General features: G+C 41.4%; 1 protein-coding gene and 1 long non-coding RNA gene across 10 annotated transcripts in view; one reads left to right on the plus strand and one right to left on the minus strand.

Annotated features, from left to right (window-relative positions):
- LOC102154669 overlaps positions 1 to 11,801 on the minus strand; it is a 28,225-nt gene extending 16,424 nt beyond the window's left edge. For 4 of the 6 annotated variants that reach the window (XR_005369417.1, XR_005369418.1, XR_005369416.1 and 1 more), the window contains exons 1-2: positions 11,558 to 11,801; positions 10,450 to 10,491 (exon numbers count right to left, since the gene is read on the minus strand). This is a non-coding gene — a long non-coding RNA (uncharacterized LOC102154669). Of the gene's footprint in view, positions 1 to 8,089; positions 8,375 to 10,449; positions 10,492 to 11,519 lie in introns of those variants that run through there. The other 2 variants (XR_005369419.1, XR_005369420.1) reach the window with 2 other exon arrangements.
- A 299-nt stretch (positions 11,802 to 12,100) lies between these two features.
- C1GALT1 (core 1 synthase, glycoprotein-N-acetylgalactosamine 3-beta-galactosyltransferase 1) overlaps positions 12,101 to 12,982 on the plus strand; it is a 38,209-nt gene continuing 37,327 nt past the window's right edge. For 2 of the 4 annotated variants that reach the window (XM_038556891.1, XM_038556893.1), the window contains exon 1: positions 12,101 to 12,279. The gene's annotated coding sequence lies outside the window, so the exon portion shown is untranslated. Of the gene's footprint in view, positions 12,280 to 12,739; positions 12,881 to 12,982 lie in introns of those variants that run through there. The other 2 variants (XM_038556892.1, XM_038556894.1) reach the window with 2 other exon arrangements.

Genomic DNA, 12,982 nt, shown 5'->3' on the forward strand with positions numbered 1-12,982 from the left:
CTAAATTTCCTGATGCCTATTCCTTCTTTCAACTCCTTTCTGTCCCACATGTGTATCTTTCTTGCTCCCATTATTTTTCCACATTTTATATTGGGCACAAATTCTACTTTCCTCATAGAACTGGAGTTCTGATTCTCCTGAACTCTGGAAGACTCTAATGTTTCTGTATACCACCTTCACCTTTCATTTAGATCTGTCAGGCTTCAACTATAAAGGTGGTATACAGAAACATACCACACAATGGTATAACAGATTGAGAGTCTGAATTATTTGCAAGGAGAGTATTAGTCAAGAAGACTTAGAACTAAAGTTCTGTTGACATGTGGCCATCCTCAACACAGAGCTTCAAATCTCAGAAATAGTTGCTTCTATTTTTAGAGGGTCATATTAATTCATAGACTCACAAGGCTCTAACCACTGGGGGAAAAAAGACTTAGAAATCACTTATTCCAACTCTTTTTTCTTTAGAGATAATTACTGATTGGATGAAGATCATTTATGCACATTTCAGTATAGAGATCTTTATAGAGAGTATCTTTGTTGATTAATATTTGCTACTAGGGGACTAAAAATGTGGCAGTAAATTGAAACATATGTTGAAAGGATACTTCCTTTTAAAATCTTTACCCAATCCACTTATGTCATTATTATACTTGTTTGTAAAAATAGCTACCATTTATTGAATACTTGAATATGGTAGGCCCTTTACAAATATCCTCTCATCTCACTTAACCAACACAATCACTCTGAAAGATGGGCATCATTACTTCTTGTTTATAGGTATGAACCATGAGGCTCAAAAAGCAGCTAGTAAGTGACAGAGCAAGGATTGGAATACATTTTGTCTAATATCTACTACCCTATCAGATTGTATCACCATGGAAATATTTGGAAAATATACCAGGAAAATCTTTTGAGGTTGATTCCTATAAATGAGAAGAGGAGGAAGCAGCATTGTACAGAGGAAGAAGCTGGGCTATGTGTAGTCTTTCTATGGGGAACTCTGATGTTGTAATGGCTCTAAAGAATACTACAGGTCGAAGTTGGGAGGCTGAGTTTCTATACCATTATGTTGATCAGTCATTGCGTGTGGGTGCCCTGAAAGGAGTCATGACCTTGAGTTAAGTCAGGTGCCTGCACCTGAGAGGGCTGTCTGCGGCAGCACTCCCAACAGCTAGGGGAATAAATCTTTCAGTCCTGAAGAGGGGATCAGAACCATACATCACAGCCCTTTGTGATGTTTTGTGCCTTTGATCATTTGTACAGTATCATTTTTATTATTTAAGATGTCTGGGTGAGTCATCATGAAATGTCCCAAGAATGCCTCAGCCTGATGAAGATAACCTTGCCTGTCAACTCATTTCCTTTAGACCCCCAAGACCCTCAGTAGAAGACAAAAGTGTTTAGTTAGTTAGAGCTCAAGGAGTTGGGCTTATGTTTTTTCTGTGAGGGCAACAAGAATCACAGAAGTCAATGAGAGAAAATAGCCAGATAACTGAAAAACAGGAGGCAGGTTAGGAAGAACCTCAGACCAGGTTGTGCCCATCCGTGTGAGAGGATGTGATCCTTGTACAAGCAGCCATGGGACTAAATAAAGCCCTTTTGTAGGCTAGATTTAGCCCAAAGGCTGTAGCTTGCTAACAGTGGGTTTTTTAAATTAGCATTAAAAATGCAGGTCTAGGAATCTGTTTGGTTTCATTTGCATTTAACACCATAAGATTTCTATCTGTGTGACCTTGAGCAATATCACAAAGCCCTCTCTGTCTCAATATTCATCTGTTAAGTGGGTTATAGTACCTTACAGCATTGTTTAGAGTAGGGGATAGTCTCAGTTAAACATCCAGTAAGTAGTCTGGCACTCATCAGATATTCAGTAAGCAAATTTGGAATTGTTACTGTTGTTAAATTTGTTATCATACTGAGTTAATTGAATATTTTCTGCCAAAGCCACTATTAGCCTAAATTTCAGAGGCAAGTGAATAGTAGAATAATTTAATAATTTAATTTAAATGAGTTGTTAAAATTGTAAAGCAATAATCAAGGAAAAGATAGTATTAAGTATTCTATTCCTGCAACTTTCCTGTAAAATCTGAAATTATGTCAAAATAAAAACTGAAAATTAAAAAAAATAAAGCTCTTTAACTTAACTTTGCTGGGATTATTTGGGAGAGAAGTATGCTCTGAGACCCTTAACTATTTCTATATTTCTATATTGCTTGGCTTCATGTAATTATACCCTTTCAGTTTATCCCTTTATTTTTGTGAAAACATCACTCTATTTCAGTCATGGTATGAGAATAAGAAAAAAAGTCTGTCCATATTTGGATTAGAAAGAAAAGGGGAACACTGTATCCATGAGGTGCAGATTAGATGCAAGCAGGGGAAATCAAAGTGAGCAATCTTCAAGAATGAGGTGAAATTGCAGGAAAAAAGACTCCAAAAAAGCATATACTGCTATATTTTTTCTCTTTTCCTTCCTGGAGATATTTCTTTCCTGGAGAAAATGAGTATTTATGAGCACCTACTGTATGCTATGCACAGTATTAGGTGCTTTCCCATTTTATCTTACACATAAGATAAAAGGACATTGGGAAAAATATTACTGCCATTTTACAATGAGAAAAATCGAGGCTCAGAGAGAATAGTTAGGTTTCCCAAAATCACACAGTGAGGGAATCACACAGTGAGGGATCTGGGGAGAGAATGTAGCATGGGTTTAGAATCAGAAACAATTGGGTTAATTGTCTATCAATGAGTGAATGGATACATAAGTAGCAGTATTTCCTTATAATGGAACACTATATCAGCAATAACAAGGAATGAACTATTGATCAACAAAACAACATGGTTTAATTTCAATGTAATTATACTGGGTGAAAAAAAGTCAGATAAAAAAGAACAGACATTGTATGATTCCATTTATAGAACTCTAGAAAATGCAAACTAATCTATAGTGACAGAAATCAGGTGAGTGGTTGCTTAGATATGAGGAGGGGTGGGAAGTAGTAGGAGAAAATTTTGGAAGGGGAATGATAGCTATGTTTAATATCTTGATTGTGGTTATGTTTATATACGTCAAAACATCATATTATACATCTTACATATATATTATTGCATGTCAATTATACCTTAATAAAGCATTAAAAAAAAACTGGAGTGGAATCCTTTTTACTATTTACAAGGGCTTAATCTCTGAGACTAGTACCTTCATTAGTTGATAATGACTCCTCAGAGAGTTGGCATGAAGATTAAAATAAATCAGTGAGGTTGTTTAATATAGTACCTAATATAATATTAAGCGAGAAGTTATATAAGTCCTAGACTCTGAGTTCTTCCTTCTTAGAGCTTTCTCCACTTCAATTAGTAATGCTAGTCATTGTTATTTTTATTTATAGCTAATTTGAACACATTGGTCTTAATCTAAAGCACAAGATCTTTCTGCTTCACCACACCAAACCATGACAAATTTTATAATTTGAGTTCACTGACATCATCTCCTGATGGAGGACCAGGCCAGAGTCTTCTGCAAAAAACGCTGTTTTGTCTTAGGGCCAATAGTTTGTCCAAATTGTTGCTATTGTACTCTTTAGCCCCAGAATTTTTCTTTAGTTCCTTTTTATAATTCTATTTCTTTATTGCTAATTTTGTTTATACATCTTTTGCCTCATTTCCTTTAGTTCTTTGTCCAGGTTTTTTGTTTCTGTTTTTGTTTCTTTGAGCATATTTAAGCATAGGTTGTTTTCAAATCTTTGTCTAATAACTTCAATGTCGGGGCTTCCTCACAAATGGCTTCATTCCTTTAAATAAGCCATTCTTTCTTGTTTCTTTGTATGCCTTGTAATTTTTTTTTTGGGGGGGGGGGGTAGAACTGACATTTGACTATTGTAATGTAACTGCAAGTCAGATTCTTCCTCTTTCACAACCTATAGATTTAATGTCCTTTCCAAACTATTATTGCAAAGACTGTATTCCTTGTTACATGTGGTCACTGAAGTCTCTGTTCCTCAGTTTGTGCTCAGCAAGGGTTGTGATAGAAATACCCTTGAATGCTAGAAACTTCCCAGTCTTTGCAAATTGGCTCTGAGCCTGGGCCCCCCTTCAACTTGCCAGTTTTCACTGTGCCAAGGGATGAGCGCAAGGTGAAAACAGGGTTTTCTTGAGTGTTTTTGGAGTATGTCTTGCCCTGAGCATGCACATGGCTTTCCAAATTCCATTTATATAGTTACTTTTGAATGTCTAAATTTCCCAAAGAAACTCTACCCAGCTTTTGTCTTAGGCAGTCTATTGTGTTTCAACTGTAATCTCTGCCTTGTTAATTAATTAACAAGGCAGATTTGCAGCATTTTCAAGCCTTTTTATCTGAGTTCTGAGATAAAATAGGACAGAATACCTTGTATCAGAGCTACCTTATATTAGTCTGCTTGGGATGCCACATCAAAATATCATGGTATAGATTACTCAGACACCAGAAATTTATTTCTTACACTTCTAGAAGATAGAAAGTCCAAAAATCAAGGCACCAACCAAGTCAGTTTCTGATGGAAGATGATTTCTGGTTTGCAGACAACTGCCTTCTCACTGTGTCCTCACATGATGGAAAGAATGAGCTCTAGTGTCTATTCTCACAAGGGCTCTAGCTCTACTAAATGAGGGTCTTATCCTTAGGGCCTCATTTAACTTTTATTACCTCCTTATAAGCCCTAGAATCACATTGGGGGTTAAGGCCTGAATATATGAATTCTGGAAGGCATAATTCAGTCCATAGCACCCCCAGATAGATTAGAACAGGCCTCACAGTAATCTCTAAACAAGGTCTATTTGCTCCATTCAGAACCAGGGAAAGAGTGGCACACTGAGAACAAGGGCAGCTGCCATTTTTTGGTTGCTACACTCTAAGACTCTGCCTCTTTATGACTGCATTGGCCTTATGACTGTTGCCCTTTTAATACTACTGACATTACAAGACTGTCTCCATGCAGAGAAAAGGGTAGAGTGAACTACCTACTCTGCCATCATGCTCTTCTTATTCAAAAGACTGTAATTTTTGCGTGTTTTTCATAAGCTTTATGTTAATCTTCAGACCAAAGATTTCACAATGCTTTTTACTTTTTTAAGTGATTTTAAAGGTTTTTTGTTTTATTTTTTTATTTTTTTATTCATGATAGACACAGAGAGAGAGAGACAGAGAGAGAGAGGCAGAGACACAGGCAGAGGGAGAAGCAGGCCCGACGTGGGACTCGATCCCAGGACCCCAGGATCGTGCCCTGGGCCAAAGTCAGGTGCCAAACCACTGAGCCACCCAGGGATCCCCTTTTCACTTCTTATAAATGAAAAGAACTATTTAGATTTCTCTTAAATACAATGAGATTTATTAGAAATGTATTTTAAAGAATGGAAAAAATTAACCACTTAAACTAACAACAGCAAAGTATAATTTAATAGGAGAAAATAGTGTAGGGATCCATGGAACTCAAAAGCAGGCAGGCCACTCTCAGTATGGGAGCCATAGGAAATCTGTGCAAAGCTAGAAAATGACTCTCCCCTTTCTGTTTCTATCTCTCTCTGGGAATACCACAGCTTGGGGCCACTATTCTCAAAGAGTTTGCTTCATTTCGGTCTTTCTCTTTTTTTTTTTTTTTTCTGTCTTTCTCTTTACAGAGTAGATTCCCTTATCTTGGGTTTACACATCTGGGTCACAAGTCCATGTCTAGAATATAGTTTCAGTGTTAACAGATAGGAACTAGGATTTCTCTCCCAGTTCCAAATTCCCAGAAGAGACTCTGATTGATTCAAATTCCTCTGAGGATCAAAGTCTATGACCAGGAAGGGGGAAGTGTTCTCACATAAACAGTACTCTGGAGACTCAATCTGTAGATGAAAATTATAGAAAAGGGGATGAGGAAGAGGGTGCTTCTCAATGGATGATGGCCATAAAACCCAACCCAAAGTATCGACCACAATTAATTTTTAGATTTGCATACACTTAAATACAATTTAAAAGAAATGAGGAGAAAAAAAGGTGCCACAATATGCAGCTAAGATTTGTAAGTCAGTTCTTTACAATAAAACAAGTAGCATACACTCTTATAATTTACTGCTTAGGGATTTTAAACTAAAGCTAGCTTCACCTATTCCATTTACAGCAAACGTTTTCTGCTTTTATTGAACCACAAGGGAAAACAATTAAGGAATATTCTGATTTGTATTCCAGGGAACTAGAGAAACTCAGGGTAAGTAATCCCAGAGAGCCCAATCTCATAAATTGAGAATCTTTCTCTAGATGACACAAGTTCCTCAGTGCAACCGTGGTAGTCTCTGCTTCCAAGCTAATATGTGGCGAGTCATGCTGAGTCCTCTTCTCTTCAGGTTAAAAGTATTTCCTTTTTTTTTTTTTTTTTTTTTTTTCTTATCTCCCCTCTCCTCTGTTCTCCACCTTTATCCCCTTTACATGTCAACCAACTTAGAAAATAACATTAGTGTTTCCATCTGTCTCAAAATCTTGGTAGATTTTGTGATGATATAGCTACAAGGAATAAAAATTGTTTGCAAATGCTCTTTTAGTTTCTGTCGGATGAAAATACTTTATCTTGGCAGGTTATCTTCAATATGAAATTAGAAGCCCTACCATCACCAGAAAAGAAAGATCTGTCCTTTTTTTCCTAGAATTTTTCTTCTTCCTATTCAAGTTAATAAAGATGGTAGGTAGCAGGAATCATCAACTACAAATAACCTGATGAATACTTAAGCAAGTAGTTTCAGCTGATGTGGGGTCATACTGAATATCAGAAAGAAAGAAAGAACAATACAATAAAACCAGGGAGTTTGGATAATTCATCCATTACATAATCAGGGCTTGAATCTTACACTAAAGCTCTATCTTACTCATCCTCATATATTTATCTCTGAGCTCATCCACACCACCAAACTGTGCATTGTCAATAATTGCATCTCTGGTGTTCCATTAAATAAAGACTTCCCTATGTGCCCAAGTTTTCCTCTCTGAAAGAGAAAGACATATATTCTATAATTTATTTTCTTCCTGTTGGCTGCAATTTTGCTCTAGGATAAACTCTTAGACTCAGACCAAATTATTGGTTAAATGTATGTTTATTACAAAGTATGCTTAACTACCACTGTTGCCACAAAGAGGGGCACACACCCAACTGCAATTACAAATTAATTCATGAAAAGGAAAAGGAAGCAGTCATAATTATGTATTCCTTTTAAAGTGCAATAAATTTTCAACAGGCTAATAAAATGAGATCTGACATATAATAACCTACCATCCTACCATACTCTTAAATCTTAACTGCTTGCTATGAATGATGCTAGTATTTTACAAAGGTACACAGTAAAGTCAGTAATGAGTTATCACCTCTTGAAAGAAAGCTCTTCATGGTGTATACACCTTAAATATTTAATACTTAATTGCTTAAAAATAAAATAGATCTGAGCCTAATGAAATTAAAAGAATGTCAATGCTTTTCAATTACACTTTCACCTATAATCTGATTAACCACCTTTTGAGGTAGGCTGGGATTATTTCCCCCAATTTACAGATAGAGAAATTGAGATTTAGAAAATTTGGATGACTTGCCATGGGCCATTCAGCTAGTCAGTGAAAAAATTGGGAGCATTATCCAGATCTCAAGGGTTCCACTGCTCTATTCACTATATGTTTCCTCCAGAATTGTCGACATTTATAGTAAGATTCACAATGATTTCTCTATGATCGCATCAGAAAACCCTTATAGAATACAGGTGTCAGGGAGCAAAGACAATACTAGCAATGTATGCTATTCTTCAAAGTGAAAAAAACATATTTCACTTCACCGGTTTGTTCATTCAAACAAGAAATCATTAAACACCTACATTAAATGCCAGCCATTGTTCTAGGTTCTATTATACCCACCTGTATTAGTTTTCTTTGCTGCGTAACAAATTATCCCAAAGTTTAATGGCTTAAAGCAACAAACCTGTATTATCTTACAGTTTCTATGGGCCAGGAATTTGGGAGATTTTTTTTTAAAGATTTTATTTATTTATTCATGAGAGACACACACACACACACAGAGAGACAGAGAGGCAGAGACACGGGCAGAGAGAGAAGCAGGCTCCATGCAGGGAGCCCAATGCAGGACTTGATCCCGGGACTCCAGGATCACGCCCCGGGCCAAAGGCAGGTGCTAAACCGCTGAGCCACCCAGCCACCCTGGGAGCAGATTAATGGAGTGTTTCTGGCTCAGGATCTCTCTGAAGGTCAGTATAGATGTTGACGAGGGATGCAGTCATCTGGAGACTTGACTAGGGCTGAAACATCTGTTCCCAAGTTCACTCACACGGCTGTTGTTAAGAGTTGTTGGTTCCTCACTGGCTGTTGGTGGGAAGTCTTAACTACTTATAATGTGGGCATCTCTATAAAGTTGCCTGAGAGTCTTTATGACTTGACAACCATCTTTCCCTAGCAAGCAGTCCCAGAGAAAGAAGAAAACTGGCATATGTTTTATAATCTCCTCTAAGAAGTTACACTGCATCACTTCTACATCTTATTCATGAGACAAAGTCACTAAACACAGTCCAGACTCAAGGTAAGAGGGATTAAGTCCCACTGTTTGAGGGAAGAAACATCAAAGAACTTGTGGACATATTTTAAAACCACTATATCAAAAAAAATAAAAATAAAAAAATAAAACCACTATATCAGTGACTGTAATTTTATATACAGAATTTAATCTAATTATTACAAAATGATTTGTTAATCTCATAACATTTGGATAAAATTTTTTCTTTTTTTTTACATTTGGGTAATTAAAGGGAAACCAAGTGTATTAGAGAGTGGTTTTTTGTGGTTGTTTCCATTTTGTGTCCCCATTTTCATTTTATTCTATTAAAAAATTCTACATACAACGCTAAGTAAATGCTGGCTTGTCCTATCTTGCTGTGTTATTAGGAGTTGCATTCGTTGCTTATGACAGAAAACCCAAGTAACAAAACCTTAAATAGGAGGGATTTATTCTCCCTTACATAACAATAAATCCAGAAATGGATGGTCCAGAGCCAATTAGCTGGCCTTCCAGAGCAAACACAAACCCTGGCACCTCTGGCTTCCTACGCTATTAATATTTGTGGGGCTTTGGTTATTATGGTTGAAATATGGCTGCTCCACTTCTAGCATCATGCACTGTTTCAGGTGAGAAAAAAAAATGGGTACAGGTCTAATGGTTAAAAGGACATTTCTTCCATAGAGCTTTGAGCCTCTCCTAAAAATACCCATTTTCATTTTATTGATCAGTCACACAGCCAGCCATGGCTTACAGAAATCTGGAGAAGTAAATATTTTTAACTAGACTACACTGTCACCCTGAAAAAAAAATCAGAGTTCTGCTAGTAAGGAAGAAAGGATTTTGGTTTAAACAGCTAGCAGTGTTTACCACCCTGCTTCCAAGAAGCCTCAACACACAATATTCTGCTTCAACAAGTTTTGACACACATTACTGAAACACCACACCAGACAAATATACTGTCCAAGATTTATCTGTGTTTCAAACGGGAGAATCTAGTCATTTTGAATCCCATATATAAAGTATATTTTTCAAAGTAATCACAACTTTCTTTCTTCTAGTTGATAACATTGAAGAATTGGCTGACATTAATGTCACTTCTAGGAGACTATCCAAGTAGATAATCATATAGTTGTGCAAAAGTATGTGCATAAAGTTCATGAGTTGTTTATTATATTGAAATTTGGGGGAAAAAAACAAATAGCAATAGAATACTGGTTATATAAATGATAGTACATCCATGTATCTTTAAAAAAGTGATATTAATTATGATATACTGTTCAGTGAGAAACGAAATATATACATACTAAAATCCACTTTATGAAATATTGTATTTACATGTCTTTATGTGTTATTTTTTATATCTGAAAGAATGCAACATACACTCTTATAAATCGTTATCTGTGGATTATGGGATTTGGATAATTTTTTTTTTTGCATTTGTTTGAATAACTATATATTCTTTTCATGAAAAAAAACAGCTATTTTCAAATACCCAAAGGGTGGGAGGGGCTTACTTGATCTGGTTTTGTTCGTATCAATATTGTTTCCTGCCAGTAATTTTCTGAGTCATGCTGTCTCAGCTTCTCTTTGGAAGGGTTTCTTATCTTTGCTCAATGGAAAAAGCAAAGTTGTTCCTTACTCATTAAAAATTTCCGTAAGATTAAAATGAGGTAAAGAATCTTGAGTTTATATTTGTTTTGCTTTCTATTTGGAACATTGTGATCTCTGGCGGGGTCTCCTTTCCCTGTTTTACAGTGGGTTGTGGAAGAGAAGGGGATGAGGCTGGGCAATTCACTATACACAAGTTGGAAGAAAGGGAAGAGGATACAGTTAAAGGATACAAGGAGAAAAGTCTAGAGGCATGCGCCAGGAAAAGAGCACTAACCTGAAGCCTATGAGTTTATCTTTCTGACCTCAGTTTCCTCATCTGAAAAATAAAAGGTTTATAAAAAAAAATTTTTTTTAAGACTTTTATTTATTTCCTTGAGAGACAGAGAAAGCACGAGTGGGGGGAGGCCCGGAAAGAGAAGCAGCGCCCCCCCCACCCCCCGCCCCAGCATGGAGCTCCATGATCCCCAGGACCCCGGGATCAGGACCTGAGCCAAGGCAGATGCTAAATCAACTGAACCCACCCAGGATAAAAGGTTTAAGGATCACTAGATGCACTTAAATTCTTTTGGTAGATTCTCTTGGATCTGTTAGTGGCATATCATGGCAAACTACACTAGAGCTGAATCTAAACAAATTAAGGGAAAAAGAACAACAATAACTTATATTCATTGTTCATTATCTCTCCGAGGTGTGTTAAGTAACTTGCCAACGTTGCACAGCAAATAGGTGGAGGGACCGAGATTCCAGCCCAGAGCCCAAGCTCCTAAAGGTTATGCTGAAAGGCATTAAAAAAACAAACTAACTAACTAACAAAACGGACTAAGAAGGGCTTTTAAAAGAAGCAGGATGAGGGATCTCTGGGTGGCTTGGCGGTTAAGCTCCTGCCTTCAGCCCAGGGCATGGTTCTGGAGTCCTGGGATCAAGTCCCACATCGGGCTCCCTGCATGGAGCCTGCTTCTCCCTCTGCCATGTGTCTCTCATGAATAAATAAGATCTTTTAAAAATAAATAAAAATAAAAGCAGCATCCTCAAGCTAAGGCCTTTCTCATCCTCAAGCTAAGGCCTTGTCGATGATGGTGAAAGCCAAGACCTTACTCCCACTTCCTGACTGTTGTGCGGTTGCCTCAATGGCTCACGGGCTCCTTTCTAGAATCCAAAAACCACTTTCTGATTCAAAGTCCTTTCGCCAGATAAAAGGAAGACGAGTTTTAGAAAGCCCCCGGCCGCTCTAGACTTGCCTGACGGCACCGCAGCGAAGGAATGAGAGAACCCAAGCACGTGCACACAGGCCACCCCTTTCCGGTTCAGGCATCTGGTCACCCAGCTCCCGCTTGCGCACCTCACCTTCCTGTATTCCCTTTCAGTAAGGCCAGAGAGAGTACCTGGGGGGTGGGGAGTGGGGGACAGGAGAAAACGGAGTAGGCGGGCCAGGGTGAGAGCCTGTTCCTCACCCAGAGGCCCCTCAGGAACCTCCAGCCTCAGTCACTGCAGTTTCACTGCTTCACAGTCTCTCGGGGTCCGGAAGCCAGCGCGAAAGCCCCACCGCCAGAGCAGGAAGCAAGAGGCCGGCAGCGCAGAGCCGCAAGCGGGCTGCGACTACCGCTCGAGGAAGACCCGGCTTCCCAGACCCCCTCGCAGAAGGGCGGGGCGTGAGCTCGGCGGCCAATCCCCGCGCCCGCACGTCGCCACGGCCCCGCCCCCGCCCGCCTCCCCTCGCCCCGCCCTTCCCCGGGGCTGGTGCGGCGGCGGAGACGTCAGCTCTAGGAGACCCCGGGGTGGCGGCTGCGCCGTCGGCGGGCCTCGGCCTGGACGCGCTGCGGGGAGGGGCGGAGCGAGCGGGCGGGACGGAGGGCGAGCTGGGCCCGCCTCGGCCGCCGCCGCCGCCGCCGCCGCCGCCGCCGCCGCCGCCGCCGCCGCCGCCGCCGCCGCCGCCGCCGCCGCCGCCGCCGCCGCCGCCAGGGAATAATCTGGGCGGCAGCGGGCGGCCCCCGCTAGCGGCCACGAGCCACTTCTGCGGGTGCCGGGAGGAGCTGCGGCTGCCGGTCTCGAGTCGTCCCCCTCTCCGCCCCCCAGGAGGGGCGTGAGGAGCCGCGGCTGCTGTCAGGTACGGCCGGCGGAGGCGCCCTCCGCTGCGGGTCCAAGGTCTCGGCTCCCCCTCGCGCTCCCGGCCCGGAGCGTGCGCTGGGGGCGCGCAGCGGGGGGAAGCAGACCCGGGCGCCGCCAAACAGGTGTCTCGGGGGGTCGCCGCCGGGGCTGGGGACTCGTGGGCTCCCGAGGGAGGCGTGGGGTACTTCCTGCTCCCGGCGCCTCTGCGAACCGCCTGGGGGCCGCCCGCCCACCGGGCCGCTATTTTGTGGACGAGGAGCCTCGTCTTCGCGGTGGCTTCTTCCTTTCCGCCGGCTGGCGCCCCTCACCTCCTCTTCGCGCGCTGCCTGCCGTCGGGCGGCAGCACTGAGGCGCCAGGCTGCGCCCGGGTGGCGGCCGGACCGCTCCCGGCTCCTGCCCGCGGGGCCCCCCTCCCCGCTCCCCTCCCCGCTCCCCTCCCCGCCCCCCTCTGGCCCGTGCGTCGGGCGAGACCCGGGGCTCCGGTCCGCCCCAGCGCTCAGGTGTGGGCACCTGGGGCTGCGGGGCAGCCCGAGTGCCGGAAGAGCGGGCGTCTTCCACGAGTGCCGGGGGACTTCCTCGGGGCTTTCTTGGGTCATCAGGTTTGTCCGTGGCTGACTTATTTATTTTTTTATTTTTTTTTTAATTTCTCTGCCTCTGGCCGAACGAGCAAAGCCAGGTGCGTTGGACTCACTTGCTGCACT

This window comes from Canis lupus, chromosome 14 (genome assembly GCF_011100685.1).
Source record: "Canis lupus familiaris isolate Mischka breed German Shepherd chromosome 14, alternate assembly UU_Cfam_GSD_1.0, whole genome shotgun sequence".
NCBI lineage: Eukaryota > Metazoa > Chordata > Mammalia > Carnivora > Canidae > Canis > Canis lupus.